At 46.6% G+C, this 17,845-nt stretch overlaps 1 long non-coding RNA gene across 1 annotated transcript in view; it reads left to right on the plus strand.

The window, feature by feature from the left end:
- The window catches only part of LOC128110081 (uncharacterized), a 63,909-nt gene that overhangs the window by 4,234 nt on the left and 41,830 nt on the right, over nucleotides 1–17,845 (plus strand). The window contains exon 2 of the long non-coding RNA XR_008218033.1: nucleotides 110–214. This is a non-coding gene — a long non-coding RNA (uncharacterized LOC128110081). The remainder of the gene's footprint in view (nucleotides 1–109; nucleotides 215–17,845) is intronic.

A 17,845-nucleotide genomic window follows, 5' to 3' on the forward strand; every position in this document is an offset into this window, starting at 1 on the left:
ATCGTTGTTTCTTATAGACACGAAGGGGCAAGATCCAGGATTGTGTGATAGAGAAATGAGCACATGTTCCTTGTCTGTAGCCACACTGATCTCTTCACTCTTTTAATAGATGCTTTAATACCTGCTGCATGCCAAGTGTGGAGCCAGGCACTGGGGTCCAGTGGGTCGTGAGACAGAGTGGACCCTGCTGTCACACAGCCCGGAAGGGAGACAGGTAGGTGTTCAGTGAGACATGACTCACTCTACTGATGTCAGTGATGAGGTTTGGTGTGCACTTTTAGACAACACGGGCATCTAAAATAGAAAGATTCAACCTAGAGGATTCTGGAATTGTTTCCTGGAGAGAGCCATGTTAGGAGTGAGAGAATAAGCTGAGTGAGCTTTAGGTCCCACGGAAATGTACTTCTGAAGAGCTAAAAGGCCCGGATACCCAGCATGAATGAAAGGAGGAGACTGTGCTGATGAAGATGGTTGGGGCTAGGTGATTCAGGGAACATGAGGGTTTCTATCTTTATACTAAGAGTAAAAAAAAAAGTCAATTGAAAAAGGAGCTAAATGATGTCATTTATAGAATGAACATCCTAATAAATATATTGGTCTATTCAGGAGAGGTTTATGTGGGCTGGAATCATTCAGGGAATGTGAAGGAACAGAGAAGCCAGATTTAGCCCATTGGAAAGGGCTAGATTTGGCTGATTCATACAAATAGAAGGGACAGAGGAGGGCATTCCAAATAGGAGAATGTAGTGATCCAGACAGAACTTGGATACAGATGAAAGCAGTGTCCACACATGCCTCTAGAATTTCTGTCTTATTAAAGTCCTATTGCCAGCCTGATATACTCAAGTGGCAAGGCTATGGTCTCAGAGGCCTCAGAGCTGAGATAGTTGGTTTTTTGTATTGAATATGAAAGTGGTGACCATGGGCTCAGGAGCATGGAGAAACCCTTGTTATCACCAGCATGGATATCTGTTATAACCATATCCTGTTACGGGCTAAGTTGTATCTCTCCAAAAGGTATTGCCTTCCTAACATATAGCAGGTCAGATTAGGGCCTTATGGCAAGTAGAGTTTTTGCAGATATAACCAAATTAAGATAAAGTCATTGGGTACCCCCTAATTCATAGTAGGAGTGATATCCTCATTAGAGGCAGATGTAGCTAAAGTTTTCCTTCCTGGCCCACAGTCAGGACAAATCTCTCTCACCTGCTAGTCCCACAGCCGCTCAGACCCGACCAAGTAAACACAGAGACTTATATTGGTTACAAACTGTATGGCCGTGGCAGGCTTCTTGCTAACTGTTCTTACAGCTTAAATTAATCCATTTCCATTAATCTATACCTTGCCACATGGCTCATGGCTTACCGGCATCTTCACATGCTGTTTGTCATCGTGGCGGCTGGCAGTGTCTCTCTGACTCAGCCTTCCACTTCCCAGCTTTATTCTCCTCCTTGTCCCGCCTACACTTCCTGCCTAGCCAATGGCCAATCAGTGTTTTATTTATTGACCAATCAGCAACACATTTGCCATACAGACCATCCCACAGCAGGCAGACTTGGGTATAGACTCAGAGGAGAGGGGGCCATGTGATACAGAAACACCCAGGAGAGTGCTGTGTGATCACAGAGGCTGAAAGTAAAATCTGGCCATAGTCAGGAGTGTTCAAGGTTACCAACAGACCTAGAAACAAAAGCGTATTCTTACAGGTTCTCAAGGGACATGGTTCTGTTGACACTTGGATTTCAGACTCTGGCCACCAGAACTGTGAGCCAATCAGTTTCTTCTGCTGGAAGCCATCTACTAGGTGGTACCTTGTTATTCTCGGAAACAATGACAGGGTCCCTTTCATGGATGTTTACTTGTCTCAAAGTTTCATTTTCTTGTATTAATGCACCCTACTGAGTGAACTTAGTGACCTGCTGTCCCCAAGCTGTGATAGCTGGTGATGGCACAGTGAGACTGTTGGGAGCTGTATGGGCTGGAAAGGGACCAGAGGCCACTCAACAGTATCTGAGGAGAGTTTGATGAAGGGACACCACAAAGTCGTGTGTGGGGATATTTTACTTGTGCTGAAATGTGATTTTATTTGTATTTTAATAAATAAAGTTGCCTGGGGATCAGAGCTAAAAGCAAGCCATTTAGCAGGAGTCCGTGGCAGTGGTAGCACACACCCTTAATCGCGATCACATGGCAGGCAGAGTCTCTGTGTGGTCAAGGACACAGTCAAGCGGTGTCCCGAACCTTTAATCCCAGGACCAACCATAGAGACCTGGAGGTCTGTATAGACAGGCAGTGATGAGGAAGTCAAGTGGTTGGGTTTAGCGCCAATGAGAAGGCAGAACAGAAAGGCAATAAAAAGACAGGACACAGGAGAAGGTCTCTCTGAGGGGAAGGACGGCAGCGACTGGTAAGCTAAAGGCTCTTCACTAGTGCTGGGATCTCTTGGGCTTTTAACTCTGTATTTGGCTCTGTGTTTCTTATTTAATAAGACTGTTTAGAATTTCGTCTATAGTCGTGGACAAGGGCAGGAGAACCAGCAGGAATGGAGAGGGGAGGCTGCTGCCAACCAGGTCATTACTGATCACTCGGGTGCCATTACCTTTCTAGGCTGAGCAGGCAGGCAGCGGTTCCCAGAGCTTGGAGAGCCTATGGTAGCTTCAGGAGGTGGCTGCTGTTGCCAGAATTCCTTCCCTGCAGATGTGTAAAAAGCATTTATTCTTCCCTCATAGGCCCCAATGGCAAACCAAGGTGTGGTTCCACCAAAGCTTTATATAGTGAACCAGTGAGTTCGATTGAGTGTATGCGTGTGGTTGACTCTGTAGGTGTTGCAGCTCTGAGGGGAAAGGTTTCCCCAATGGAAGTGTGGCAGCTCTGAAGGGAAAGGTATCCTGGCAGTTGGGAGCCAAGGAATACCACAAAGTCACACCATACAACAAACCTCACACAAGAGATTTGTTGGGAATGATGCAGAGGTGGCTGCCTCTGCTTGGGTGAGAAGCAGCAGAGGACTGAGTGGGAGACAGGCTTATATAGGGTTTTTTTGGGGGTGGTGGTGGCATTTTTCAGGGTGGGATTTCAAGTCCTGAGCTTGGGGTAAACTCAGGGATTGGTGGGATTTTGAGCTCAGGGTATTGGTGGATTTTCAAAACCTGGAAGTGAGCTCAGACTTTTTTTTGCCCTACAGACCCCAAAGCAGCTGCACTAGGAAGTCTCACCCAGAATGGGATGATGGCTTCTCATAGCGCGTAGATGGAGGTATCTGTCTCCCAGTTCCCTCCAGTTATCTTCCCTGGCCTATGTACTCTAGCACCCCCAGAGGCCAGGCACAATTAGGGCTGGGTTGCATACAAATGGCTGGGGGGCCACTGGAAAACTAGGCAAGGGTCCAGTGAAGCCCCGCACCCCTTTCTACTCTAAGGTGATAGCAACAATCCACAGGCCTGATCTGATAGTCTCTTGCAAGCAGGCACAGCTGATTTGCTGAAGATGGTGGCTGTTTTGTTCAGAGGACCTCATTCTACAGCATCTGCCTACCAGGACCTGTGCCTTCTGTGGGGGCAGGTGGCCCATTTGCAGAGAGAGAGGGAGGGAGCCCAGGGGGCCACACAGCTGGCTTCCTTCCCCTGACTGTCCTCTCTTCCTTAGAGCTTTCTCACTCAGTGCTTTGATGCTGCTGCTCCTATTATCTCTTCAGGATTATCTCAGCAGTGTGGTGACATACCAGATTTCCAACTATCTTTTCTTTGTCACATGACCTGTCTTTCCATCTGATATGGGCAAGATAGTTTTGCCTTCTCAAAAACCTGCCTCTGCCCAGCGTATCTGGTTCACTTGCTTGTTATGATGTTAAGGCTCTCTAGGACTTAGCCCTAAGCACCTTTTACCTTTCTTATGCACACATACTTGCTGCATCCTCCCCTGACCATACCATTTCTACTTCCGTGTTTTGCTGATGCCATCTGTGGAATATAATTTCCGGACAGTTCAACCCACCTCCTCTTGCGGCTTCTTTGATCCATCCCCCACTTCAACTATGCTACTTCTCTACTACAATGGTTCTCCCATCCTGCTCAGCACACCAGTCAATTGCCTTCCATACTGTAAGTTCCACAGGGGCAGCTAGTGGCTTCTGCCCACTCCCATGTCCCTGCCTGCCTTGCAGCCTCCACCACACAGGCTTTCTTTCATTCATGGTTGCCTCTTGGTAGATGTCTGCAAATGAGTGGATGCTATTCGGATCACACAGTGTGGGTAATTGGAGGTTGGCTGTGAAGTCTGTGGTAAGAGTTCCAGAATGTCTGATCTTTTTCACTGCCACCAGTTCAAACCAAGGTGATCCGGTGACCGGGGAAGCAGTCTGTGGGAAGTCTGAACAGAAATACAGTGTCTCTCCTTCCTCTTTGTGCCTGTGATTTTGTCTCATGGCCTTGAGTTGAAATTTCTCTTGGAAACTTGAAACGCAACCGAAATAGCTGCTTCTGTGTCACCCAGTAATAAGGCTTTCCAAACCCTTCATTTTCCTGCAAACATCTCCCTTGAAAATCAACTCCGCTACAAAGTGGGGCTAATTCAGCTGCCACCCATGCGGATGTAGTTGTGAGCAGGAGTTTAAAATGGGACATTTTTAGCCTTTCCAATATGTCAACAAGCTAAGAGTTTCATTCATTTAAAAAAATGTAAATAAATGCAGCTGCATCTGGCTGTGTGGACAATGAAAGTGAGACGGCAGTGCTAAGCTAAGCAAGAAGGGCTGTACCCTGACAGAAGCACCCAGCTCTGAGGAGAGCTGGGGAGCATTAATAGATATATCCAGAAAACTCATGTGGTAAAGCTCGTACCTCTAGCTCATCTTTTTTTTCACAGTGGGAGCTAGCGGAATTCTTAACGACTGTTTAAGAAAAACAAAGAACTGACTACTTACCGAAAACAATGGATTAGTGATCAAAGGCAATTCATGTATCTCAAACTTGAGCATTCCAATTCTCCATCCCTATGCTCGAGATTCCAATTGGAATCCTTTGATTAAGTGTGTCAGTCAGCGTTCTCTAGAGTAACAGAACTTATAGAAAAAATCTCTCTCTGTATATAGAAAGGGGATTTGTTAGGATGGCTTACAGACTGTGGTCCAGCTAGTCCAACAATGGCTGGCTATGAATGGAAAGTTCAAGAATCCAGTAGTTTCTCAGATTACAAGGCTGGATGTTTCAGCTGGTTTTCAGTATCCACTGGAATCCTGAAGAAGTAGGCTCTAATGCCAGGGAAAGAACAGACTTGCTAGCAAGGTGAGGGTAAGCAGGCAAAGAGCAAAAGCTTCCTTCTTCTTCCATGTCCTTAAGTAGGCTTCCAGCAAAAGGTCTGGCCCGGATTAGAGGTGTGTTTTCTTGCCTCAAGGTCTAGATTAAAGGCATGTCTTTTCCCAGTTCAAAAGATCTGGATTAAAGGTGTGTTTTCCTACCTCAGAAATCTGGATTAGAAGCGGATTTTCCTGTTTCAAATGAAGCAAAAATCCCTCACAGGTGTGGCCTCTATGTTTGGGTTTTAGTTCCAGATGTTGTCAAGTTAACAATCAAGAATAGCAGTCAAATTGACGATCAAGAATAGCCATCACACTAAATTAAGCAGTGTTCAGGTTTTAAAAACTAGATTACCAGAAATCAGCTTCAAAGTCTGTTTGTTTGAAGATACAATGCAGTTTTTCATAAAACTATCATTGGGCTAGAGAGATGCCTTTGTAGGTAAAGTTACCTGCCTTCCTAATGACCTGAGTCCCATCCCTGGGAACCAAATGACAGAAAGAGAGAACCAACTCCTTCCTGCAAGCTGTCCTCTGATCTCCATGCATAAGCCCATCCCAATAAACAGATAAATAAATAAGGTGTTTTCTAAAAAAATGTCATGTAGCCAGGTTCCTGAGCTGGCCCACTACAGCCATTCATTATCATCATAATACTGATTCCATATTGTGTATTTGCAAGAAAACATAGCAAGAGAACGTTTCCAATGCCATATTTGTATTTATATAAGTAATTTAATCTCCTGTGGCTGAAATATGACAAAGGCTTTCATTTTATTTATTTATTTATTTATTTATTTATTCTTTTATTTTCTTTTTTTATTTTTATTTTGCAATACAATTCAGTTCTACATATCAGCCACGGATTCCCTTGTTCTCCCCCCTCCTGCCCCCCTCACCTTCCCCCCAGCCCACCCCCCATTCCCACCTCCTCCAGGGCAAAGCCTCCCCCGCGGACTGAGATCAACTTGGTAGACTCAGTTCAGGCAGGTCCAGTCCCCTCCTCCCAGGCTGAGCCAAGCGTCCCTGCATAAGCCCCAGGTTTCAAACAGCCGACTCATGCAATGAGCACAGGACCCGGTCCCACTGCCTGGATGCCTCCCAAACAGATCAAGCCAATCAACTGTCTCACCCATTCAGAGGGCCTGATCCCATTGGGGACCCCTCAGCCATTGGTTCATAGTTCATGTGTTTCCATTCGTTTGGCTATTTGTCCCTGTGCTTTATCCAACCTTGGTCTCAACAATTCTCGCTCTTATAAACCCTCCTCATTCTCGCTAATTGGACTCCCAGAGATCCACCTGGGGCCTAGCCATGGATCTCTGCATCCAAATCCCTCAGTAGTTGGATGGGGTTTCTAGCACCACAATTAGGGTGTTTGGCCATCCCATCACCAGAGGGCATATACCCAAGGAATGCTCAACCACACCACAAGAGCACTTGTTCAGCTATGTTCATATCAGCATTGTTTGTAATAGCCAGAACATGGAAACAACCTAGATGCCCTTCAACAGAAGAATGGATAAACAAAATGTGGTACATATACACAATGGAATACTACTTAGCAGAGAAAAACAATGACATCATGAGGTTTGCAGACAAATGGATAGATCTAGAAAAAATCATCCTGAGTGAGGTAACCCAGACTCAGAAAGACAAACGTGGTATGTACTCACTCATAGGAGGATACTAGATATGGAACAAGGATGACTGGACTGCTACTCACACCACCAGGGAGGCTACCTGGAAAACAGGACCCCAAGAAAGACACGGGGATCGCCCATTGACAGAGAAATGGAATGAGATCTACATGAACAGCCTGGACATGAGTGGGGGTAGTGAAGGGCGAGGGTCGAGGGAAAGAGAGCTTAGGGGAGCGGGAGATCCCAGCTGGATCAACAACAGAGAGGGAGAACAAGGAATAGGAGACCATGGTAAATGAAGACCACATGAGAATAGGAAGAAGCAAAGTGCTAGAGAGGCCCACAGAAATCCACAAAGATACCCCCACAACAGACTGTTGGCAATGGTCGAGAGACAGCCCGAAAGGCTTTCATTTTTACTGAATGATGGTGTCTGTGGAAAAGTAGATTGAATTAAAGGCTGAAACACACATGGATTCTGGGGTGGGGATTTTAAAGAAAAATTTGGGCCCTTTCCAAGGCTTGCTAATTTGTTGTTGTATGTTCCTTTTTTTTTTAATGACCAGCATTAAATCACACTTCCAAATATGTAGTATCCTTTTCCTAATACGGATGTGCCATTGAAACTACTTTGTAGCTATCATTCATGATTAAGGCCATTTTCGCTTTGGCTTGTACGTGGAAGAGATCAGGGATAAAAAGGAAGGACAGTTGTCTGAAAAAATTGAGCAAAAGTGAGAGGAGAGGAAAGAGGCCTTAAAAGGGTCAGGCAGCATAAGAAGACGCCACAACTGGCTGGAAACTGTGCTGTGTCATCAAAAACGCGATGCCTGCAAAGAAGAAACAGCTCTAGGTTAGATCCCACAGGCCCCTGCGGCCGCAGCCCACACGGTTGCCCCAACCGCAGGGGCAACAGAGCAACCAACACGGAAAGCCCCCAGGTGGCACAGAACAGATTCACAGCCCGGCCTTTCTGGCTTCGCGACGCACTGCATCCTCATCAAGAAGTTTGAATTTTGTGAGTGTAATTTTGATTTTTTTTTCTCTCTTTCATGTTCACACTAACTGCTCATCCTATTCTGAAAATGTTTTTAGGTTTTTCCTATCCTTCGCCCTCCATCACCAACCTCACCCAATGTACTCAAATGCTCGGCACCTTCGTTCTGACTTGATGCCGTTGTTTAATGAAAGATCGTCGGACCTTCCCACCAACGAAAGTTCAGTGGTTCCCAGTTTTCTTCACACATTGATGCTTCCTTCCTGTGTTTAGGACTTCCTAGTCCATTCCCCTACTTCCTGCCAATCCTTCACCTTTTCCCCAGGGGCTGGCTAGAACCCTTCCTGTGGGTCCAAAGCACCATAGTCACCCCAGGTTCTGTGCCGCCTTAGCTAATGTTTACCTTCTTAGCAATCATGGTTTTCCTTCCTGCTTGCTCAATCCTGTTCACTTGTGGGGAGAAACTTTTGCGGATTCTATTTTTAAGGTATTATAGATATGTAAAGTCCTGGCCGCCACGCTGCACTGCGCAGTATCATTGTCCCAGATCCATGTTGTTGGACTGAGTGAGGGTGTGCAGCACCAAGTGGGAAGATGAGATTTTTCTTTCTTGGGAATTCAGAAATGGAACTGAGAACCAGTGTGGGCATCTGGAATAGGAACACATCACTTAGGAACTCAGGTCCAGCCACAATCCATTTTATGGAAAACTATGGAAACCAAGGGATACAAAGGAAATGAGAAAGCATGCCAGTTAGGGTTCTTGGTAGAAAACAGTGGGAACCAATTCTAGATAACTTAAGCAAAAAACAAAACCCAAAAACAACAACAACAACAAAACCCCAAATAATGTTATCCAGCCTTGATATGAGGGTTTGTGTCTAGTTTTATTGCCTCTTACTCTGCCATGTTCAGTTGCTATCCCTGGGAGGCCTGCTCTTGTCTGAGATGGAGAAGCAGTGGATCTGGGGGAGAGGGGAGATGGTGGGGACCTGGGAGGAGTGGAGGGAGGGGAGGCTGTGGTCGGGATGTATTGTATGAAAGAAGAAAGAAAAAAACCAAAATAACAACAATCAAACAGCGAAACCAAACTCAGGGAAGGCAGAAGACCAGATCTGGGAAATAGACCAGGGGAGAAGAGGCAAGAAGGCAATCAAGGTGTCTGCCTAGGAGCCCCCTCAGGTGGCATCCATGTGTCCTCCTGTGGCCCACCTCTCTCCATAGAGCAGCTACAGCAATCCTCTTGCTGCTACGTTATAAAGAATTCAGTCTTCTTATTTTGGGGTCCTGGCATGAAGTTTGTAAAACTACAGCAATTTCCCGAGTGATCCTCAACCCTGCAGTTTATGCGAAGGAGATGACTAAGCCCTTGAATCCCAAGAGACCAATCTTGTGATTGGAAGGCTGGGGCAGACTGACCTCAGGGAAGGTGAAATTTATCTTCCCTGAGGTCACATCAGCAGAAGCCTGGACTTGGATAATGTGTGTCTGAGTCTGTAACGCCCACTGTCCTCCAGTGGGTCTCACAGATGAGGTAAATCTGGTACAGGGCACAGCAGGGTTCTGGATAGAGAACATATTTTTAGCCAAAAGCCTGTGACAATCAGATTTGAGAAATGAGACATTCAAGCACTTAATGGGAACGTCTGAAGCAGTGGCAGGAAGACCAGGGACTACCCAGTGGGTGCACCTGCGTTCAGGCCTGCCACGTTGTTTCCACACAGGACACCAAGTGAACAAAAGGACATTGGTCTTGAGGTTGAAAGATTTCCTAATGACTGGAGAGGTTTGATAAATGACTGGAGGGAAACAGATAGGGCCTCATCACCCTAGGCTTGTCTAAAAGCAACGGCAGCATTTTCTGATGTTAAGAAACTCTGCCCTCTTCCTTCTCTTGCCCTGGCCTTGCCTGTTAGCTTTATCATAAATCCAACTTGGCAAAATATTCTAAAGGAATGGATGCTGAGAGTGAAACAGCTCTGTAGTCCAGAGGGTTCCAGGGTGGAGTGGGCGGGGTCCCTTAGGCTGAATATTCATACCGAAGCTTTTTAGGATTTAGATGAGTTGTTTGTGGTCATTTTCAGTTTTGATCCTATTGATCTCTTATTAATTACTGATTATTTAGAGCCCCCAGCCACCCTGTGTATATTGTTAGCACTCTTGTACTAGCAAAAACCCTTTGGTAGTACATGCCACTGGTGTCCAGATGTCCTTTAGTTCTTTCTCAGAATAGCTTAGCAGGGCCATCCATCCATCCATCCATCCATCCATCCATCCATCCATCCATCCATCCGCCCGCCCACCCAGTCAAATGAGTTCACTTACTTAATCTGTACAGAGAACTGGGGCGGGGGGCACTGTGCCAGTGCAGGGGAAGGTAGTCATTTAAAAGAAAACAGACCGGATGTTTGTAGATAGGGCTATGGTAGTTGGAATGCAACTGGCCCCACAATCTCATCGGGAGTGGCACCATTAGGAGGTGTGGCTTTGTTGGAGTGGGTGTGGCCTTGTTGGAGGAAGTGTGCCACTGTGGGGGCGGGCTTTGAGATTTCCTATATTCAGGATACCGCCCAGTGAGTCAGTCGACTTCCTGTTGTCTGCAAAATGTAGCCCTCTCAGCTCCAGCACCATGTCTGCCTGCACGCCGACATGCTCCCCATCATGATGATAATGGACTGAACCTCTGAGCTGTAAGTGAGCCACCCCAACTAAATGTTTTCTTTATAAGAGTTGCTGTGGTCATGGTGTCTCTTCACAGTGATTAAAAACTTAAACTAAGACAAGGACAATCAATGCATTGATGGGAGCTGATGAAGGCTAGAGGTGATTAATCACCAATTGAAGGCTAAGTGTATAGCTGCAGCCAGATGGCAGGAAGATCTGAGCATCAGACCCAGAACTTAATTACAAGAATAGCTGTGTCCCAGGGGAGGCTGATTCTCCATTTGGGCAAGCTTTGCTATTTTGAGGTCAAGGCCTTGAGCTGGGCAGAACTGAATCCTGAGATTCCTGGACTGCTGGCATCATTTGAGTAAATAGCCTTGAATTTCCCAATCCCTCTAAGTCCTCAAAGGCCCGTTGGAGATTCCCTATTAGAGGCTAGTAGCCTCTCTTGTTCCCAGACAAGGCCACTGGGCCAGCGAGTAGGATTGAGCTGTAATACTGTGATCTGGCTGAGGATGTTCTAGAAGGAAAGGGATATGGGGTCCAGAATCAACATTGTGCCACAGGAGCTGGGAGAGAACACACACCAGCATCCCGAGGGGTCCAGATCAAGAGAACATATAAAGTTGGATAACTGAAGTTTGTCAGTAGGGACTCCTCTCCCACAATACAGGATTAACAACTTGGCAACGACTCCGGGAAGTGGATCTAGTGTGCATGGTTCTTAGAGGTGTGGAAACAGAGTGGCTCATTTTAGGTGAGGTAGAAATGTCAGAAATGCTGTAGCTAACAGTGGAAGAAGTGATCAAAACACCCAGAGAAGTTGGGCATGCAAGAGTGAAAACACTGTCCAGTGCTGGGACGCTCACCAAGGACTACATCTGTGGCAAGTCTGTGGTTATAGTTAGTGGTAGATCTATGGCCATATTTGGTAGCAAGTCTGGGCTATATTTGGTGGCAGGTCTGTGGTTGTATTTGGTAGCAGGTCTGTAGCTATATTTGGTGGCAGGTCTGTGGCTGTGTTTGGTGTCTGTGGACATATTTGGTAATCAAATCCATGACTATTTACTCCTTACTATGTTTGGTGGGCAGATCTTCAGTACATCTGTTTAACAAAGTAATGTAGAGTATGCTAGAGCGGGGAGCATTGGAGTCATCGAGAAGCTCAGTGTGACTTCACAGGTTGGGCTGAGGTTAGTAGGTGCTATCTTAGAATTGGGTTTTCTTATAGCCAAGAGATGGTGGGACCCTGAAGTAGTAGGGGCCAGATGCTGGCACTCAACAGAAGCCAGATGGAACATAATTATTAATATAATGAGAGAGAAAGTGAGAGTGGTACCCATGGAAACCTGATGCTTAGGGGGATGTGGAGATGGTTAAAGGAATATACTATCTCTAGAGACATTTGGCTCAGGTTATACAGAGAGAATTAGCAGGGCCTGGAGAGATGGCTTAGAGGTTAAGAACACTGGCTGCTCTTTTGGAGGTCTTGAGTTCAATTCCCAGTACCCATATGGTGGTTCACAACCATCTGTAATGAGATCTGATGCCCTCTTCTAAATAAATAAATCTCTAAAAAAAAAAAAAAAAAGAGAGAGGGAATCAGGAAGCTGAAGGCCACTAGCCTTCTATATAAAGTCACAATGTTTTGGCACTGGAGAGATGGCTCAATGTTAAGAACACTAGCTGCTTTCATAGAGGACCTGGATTTGATTCCTAGCACCCATACAGTGTCTAAACAACCATCTCTAACTCCAGTTCCAGGGAATTCAATACTGTCTTCTGGCCTCTGAGGGCACTCCATGTACACAGTGCACAGATACACATGAAAGCAAAGTACCTATACATGTAAAATAAAAATAAATACAGTCCCCCATCAGAATCTTTGGTCCAGTTTCCTAGATGAGCCAGTTTTCAGACTTAAACTTGAGTAAAGGAAAGGCGAGGTACTCCTAGTCTGTGTCAGGGAAAGGCCCTGAAATACCATGGCAACAGGAGGTTGCTGCAGTTCTCCCAGTTCTTCCGAAGGGACCCGTTTTCATGTACTTACCTGGGCTCCTGTTTCCTGGAAAAGGGGATATTCTGACATTTCAAAGAACACTTCATGTTATGTCTAAGTCTAAATCTAAATGTTTCCCGCTGGCTCATGAATTTGAATGCTTGGTTCTCACATAGTGGCACTGTTTTTGCAGGTTTGGTCCCCAGCTGGTGGCACTGTTTTGGGGGGTTGTGAAGTCTTTAAGTGGTGATGGCTAGTGGAAGCAGATGGCTGGTGGTGGGCTTTATGGATTACAGTCTGGTGTGGGCTCCTACCCAAGTCTTTTTCCGCTTCCTATCTGCTGGCCTTATGTGACCAGCCGCAGTGCTGAGGTCAGAGCCCCAGCGGCCATGCCTGCCACCTTGACACTGTGCACAGAAGAAATCCTTCCCTCCTAAGCTACTTCCCGTCAAACATTTGGTCGCAGAGTCAAGCAAAATAACTGATACATTCTGCATATGGGAGAGCAGACATTTGTTCTTGGGTATCCAAAGTAAAATCAGGGCTCCTTGTTAGGTCAGGGGTCAAATGGGAGCCAGGTAATCAATTATGCTGGCCCAAGTCTGGCCAGCAGCATCCACTGTGGAAGAGGCACTAAGCAACACATTGAGGAGGATGGCTTGGCTAGGTGACTTAAGCTAGCCTCTTTGATTGGCTTCCCCAGTGCTGGCACAATGGAGCAGCCGTGATGGCAGGATGAAGGCACCGTGACCACAATAACATGGCTGCCTGACCAGGCCTGACAGGGACAGAGTGCCCAGTCATCAGCCACAGTGACCAGAATCGTGTTCCTGCTGGGGTATCTCTTGAGAAAACACTTGGGAAGTTGATGAGACTGGACTCCATCTTCCTAGAAATGCTAGAAATGTAGGCCGTTCCTCCTGCCTCCAGCAGACCTGTGTTCCAGGGGTCGGTTTGTCTTGACTTCCTTTGCAGCTTGGTGTTAGATCCCCTCAGCAAAGGCTCCACGACACCACTGTAGATCAAGTAGCCTGTGGGGAGCACAGTATTGTTACAGTGGATATGTGTATCTGGGGGGGGGGGCTCCTTTCTGGTAGTCCTCTATTAGAAGCCACTGGCCTGTTAGAGCAGTACAATGGCTGTTTAGAGGCGCCACTGGGATATACTACCATGGAGATGACACCCCCGACAGGATATAGCACCTTGGGAGGACACGTGGCCTTGGGAACTGTTAGTTAAGCAGGAATAGCACCATTGAGTGTTGCTTCTCGGGATGAGCTTTCAAACCATTTGCAGTTAATGTGTTATCATTAACCTCTTGTTTTAAAATCGCATAGGTCTCCTCTGAAGATTTATGATGATTTCATCATTATTTTAAAAAATGATGTTACTATTATTTTTATTTAGTAGTATGTATACATCTGTCTGCCTCCTGTTTGTGGGTGCCCATGAAAGCCTGAAGATGGTGTCAACATCCCTGGAGCTCCAATTACAGGCAGTTGTAAGCAGCCGCGCAGGTGCTGGGAATCAATCTCAGGTCCCCTGGAAGAGCAGCAAATGCTTTTAACCACTGAGCCATCTCTCCAGCCTCAATTTCATCGTGTTTTAGAGTTATAATTGCCAGTAATTAAGTTTTTTTTTTAACTAAATTTATATCAGTAACCATCTTAAAAATATGTGCCTCAGGGGCTGGAGATGGCGGAATGTTGAGGGCACTTGCTGCTCTCTCAGAGGACCCAGGTTCGGTTCCCAGAACTCACGCAGGAGCTCACAACCCAGCACCCACATAGTGGTCCACAACTGTCCGCAACTTCCGTTCCTGGGGCTCTGATGTCCTCTTCTGGGCATGCATGTTGTGTACACACCAACAAGCAGGCACACACACACACGCACATGCACACGTGCACACATGAAAATAAATAATTAAAAAATAGAAGTGCAAGCCCTGCCTCAGCTTCTCCACCCGTGAACTGGTGAATGGATCTTGTTCTTCTTATCACTGTTGTGTCAATGTGTCGTGCATTGGCCTTGGTGAGCTCTCAGCCCCATAGCCTCAGCTCTCTAGGCTCAGCACACCGGGAACAGTTTCTCCAGTGCCCCACTTTACAAGGGATTCCTAACGCCTCTACGTTGCTATTTAGTTAATTTGTGATGAAAAATATGTCTGCCTCCAAGGCCAAATACTTACATTCTCTAGTTAGCGTGTGGTGTCCTTAAAGGGAAACGTACACACTTAGCTCACAGCAAGCCTGGTTACACTCCCCGGATCTGTGAAGATGCCAGCGCAGCCTCATTCCCACTGTGGAGACATCCTGCGCTGTGCCTCAGGGTCCGTACCACCCCTCCCGGACATCTCGCGTAGATGCTGCCCATAGTTTCCTGTTGCTCAGTCTTCTCATTCTTAATTGGCTCCTTCCTGTGTCGATACATAATCTTATCTGCTTCAGCTCTGGGTCTGTAACAGTAGAGCAAGGAGTTTTTGTTTGTTTGTTTACTAGTGTTTGGCCCTAGAAATGTTTGTTTTTCATTTTATTTGTGGGGAGGGGAGTCTGGGAGTGGACTAGGGTCTCATACATGCTAGGTAAGCACTGTACCATTACACACACACACACACACACACACACACACACACACACACACACACACACGCACGCACCTTTTCCTGTGAGATCTGGTCTCACTAAGTTACCCAGGTTGGCCCTGGGCTTATCCTGTGCTACCAGACCAGCTGTCTCTGATCTTTTGTGCATGTCACACATCAATTCAGGGCTGGTTTTATCCCTTCAGTGTGGGAGGGACTCTGCAGTTGCCTCTGTGACGTGGACCCTTTGGTCTCAGCCTTGCTCTGCCAGCTTCTCTTTGTGGGCGCGGTCTCATTGTCTCTGACTGCCAGTGTCTTGACATTTCCTAGGTACAGTTGCCTTCTACTTAGGATTCATCACAACACTTTATCCAGAGAAGGCATGCAGTAGGTACTTGCTGACACAAAGCTCTGTTCTCCTTTGTCACCAACATGCCAGGACCTAAGCTCATGCCTGTGTATTGTCAAAAAGAAGGATTTGGAAATCTGTTTGAGTTCACTCAGCATTGGGAAGTATGAATGGCTCAAGCCACAGCAAGGGGAGTCAATGGGAAAGGAGTGATGTCAAAGGAGAGAAATCCGTATCAGGACAAGTTTAATGAGTGGGTTAAATATGATGGCTGTTTTAGAGCCTGTCTGAGCACTATTTTTCATAAAAAAAAATGAAGATTCACAGACAGCAGAACCCTGTTAATTTGGCTATCTATAGCTTCTTGGGGGAGTTGGGTGGCAGGCCACTATCAGAGACTAATCTTTTCCACCAGAGTCCTTACTTGCTCACAGAATTCTGTGCCACAGCATTGTGAGGTAGTGTCCATCATGTATGGCAGAGATTGGTCCTCGGGAGCACTAGCTGCAGGGCCCTTGGGTGTGTGGACGTTTGTCTGGGCTCATCCATCCTAGCCCAGCTGGTCCTCTCCTGTGGGAGCCTGTTCTCGGGTTCCTCGTGGCTTTACCCAGCAGGTCCGTATAGAGGATGATTAGGACCACGGGCCTGAGTGCAGGTGTCTGAGATGGTCTGCACTTGGCTGTGCTGGGGGACGAGGTCTTTTGCTCCACCCCTTGGCGTCTCTATAAAAACCCTGGGGCAGAGACAGTCAGGGCCCGTTGGAATAGGTTCCAGGCCCTCTCGAGACTATCCTTTATTTTCTATCTGTTTATCGCCGTGATATTCTCTGCAATAAATCCTTCTATCTAATATTTCCTGCTGCTCACACTCAAGAAAACTCTGGAGAACTGTGGGAGTGGTTGGGTAAACGCCCCACACTCTCCTCAAACCTTTTCAGTGTCACAGCTCCGCTGACAGCGACCGCCTCTTGATTCCCCCTGCTCCAGGTGGTGTATTGCTCTGCTTCCTTCAGCTGGAGGCTGGAACCTCTGGAACAGTGACTGTCTTTCCATCTTTGTACCTCTCAGGATCTGTGAGCCCCTCGAGGGCAGATCCTATGCATCTCCAAACAAAACATGGTGGTACTGAATGCTCAGGACATATATATGCAGATGACCAGGCCAGAGAGTGGTGTGTGACTCTGATTGCCTAACAGCACATAGCCGACTCTGTCTTGGTGGCAGGATGCTAGGGCTTTCTCCAGCCCTCAGATGGGACACAGTAGGTCACAGGCGGTTGGCATGCAGACTTGGCTGACATTTCTGTCACCTCAGCCACTCAGGTGGAGAGAAACATGAAGACGTGTTTGCCTGCCAGGAACTCTCAGGAGCTGACTTGGCCTCTAGCAGCTGGCTTGTTTCTGGACCTCTTTGTCTGGCGATGCTGCTGAGCATGTAAGACGCAGACCCATCGTCTCCTTCCCGGTGAGAATTCCTTGCTGCTCACTCTTAAGGAACAGTCTTTTGGAATCCTCCAGGGGAGCGGTCCCTGGTTGTGGTATTGCTCCAGGCTGTTAGCACCCTCTGCCTCTTACTGCTCTGCTTTGACTCCCTACAAAACCCAGCTGTCCTGTGAGGGGCAGGTGCCAATCTCTTGACTCACACCTTCTAAACTTTCTTTCTTGTATATTTACACATGCAGTAGCAGAAGTGGGATTGCCTTACTTTCTTTTATTCAAATGAGTTTTTACGACAGATTCTTTGTGTCTAATTTCTTCCTTTCATCGCTCACTCCCTCCCTTTACTCCTCACACTCCAGCCAACAGGTCTTTATAGAGAGACCGTCATCCTCAGTGAGGCCGAGAAACGCTAGATTTCCATTCAAATACTTTGCTCATTCACAGGAAGTGTACATTCGCCGCAGATTAACAATTCAGTTTGCTGAGGAATTAATCATTTAATTTTACAAATGTTCTCTATGTCTGTGGCTATAGGCATTAGTCATCTATTTCAACCTTCCTAATGCTGAGGCCCTTCAACACAGTTCTTCATGTTATGGTGACGTCCAGCCATAAAATGATTTCATTGCTACTTCACAACTGTAATTTTGCTAGTTATGAATCATAATGTAAATATCTGATATTCAGGCTATCTGATATATATGACCCTTATGAAAGGGTCCTTTGGCCCCCAATGGGGTCATGACACAGAGGATGAGAACCACTGGTCTACAGACAGCTGTGCTGGAGTGCTGTTTTAGGACTTACACAGATAAGAACTCCACTCTGGCTGTGCATTTGGCCCATGCCCAGGGTGTCTAGCTCTCTACCTACTCTTGCCT

The sequence above is a fragment of the Peromyscus californicus genome, unplaced genomic scaffold, assembly GCF_007827085.1.
Source record: "Peromyscus californicus insignis strain IS unplaced genomic scaffold, ASM782708v3 Scaffold_14__1_contigs__length_90479793_seg_2, whole genome shotgun sequence".
Lineage (NCBI taxonomy): Eukaryota > Metazoa > Chordata > Mammalia > Rodentia > Cricetidae > Peromyscus > Peromyscus californicus.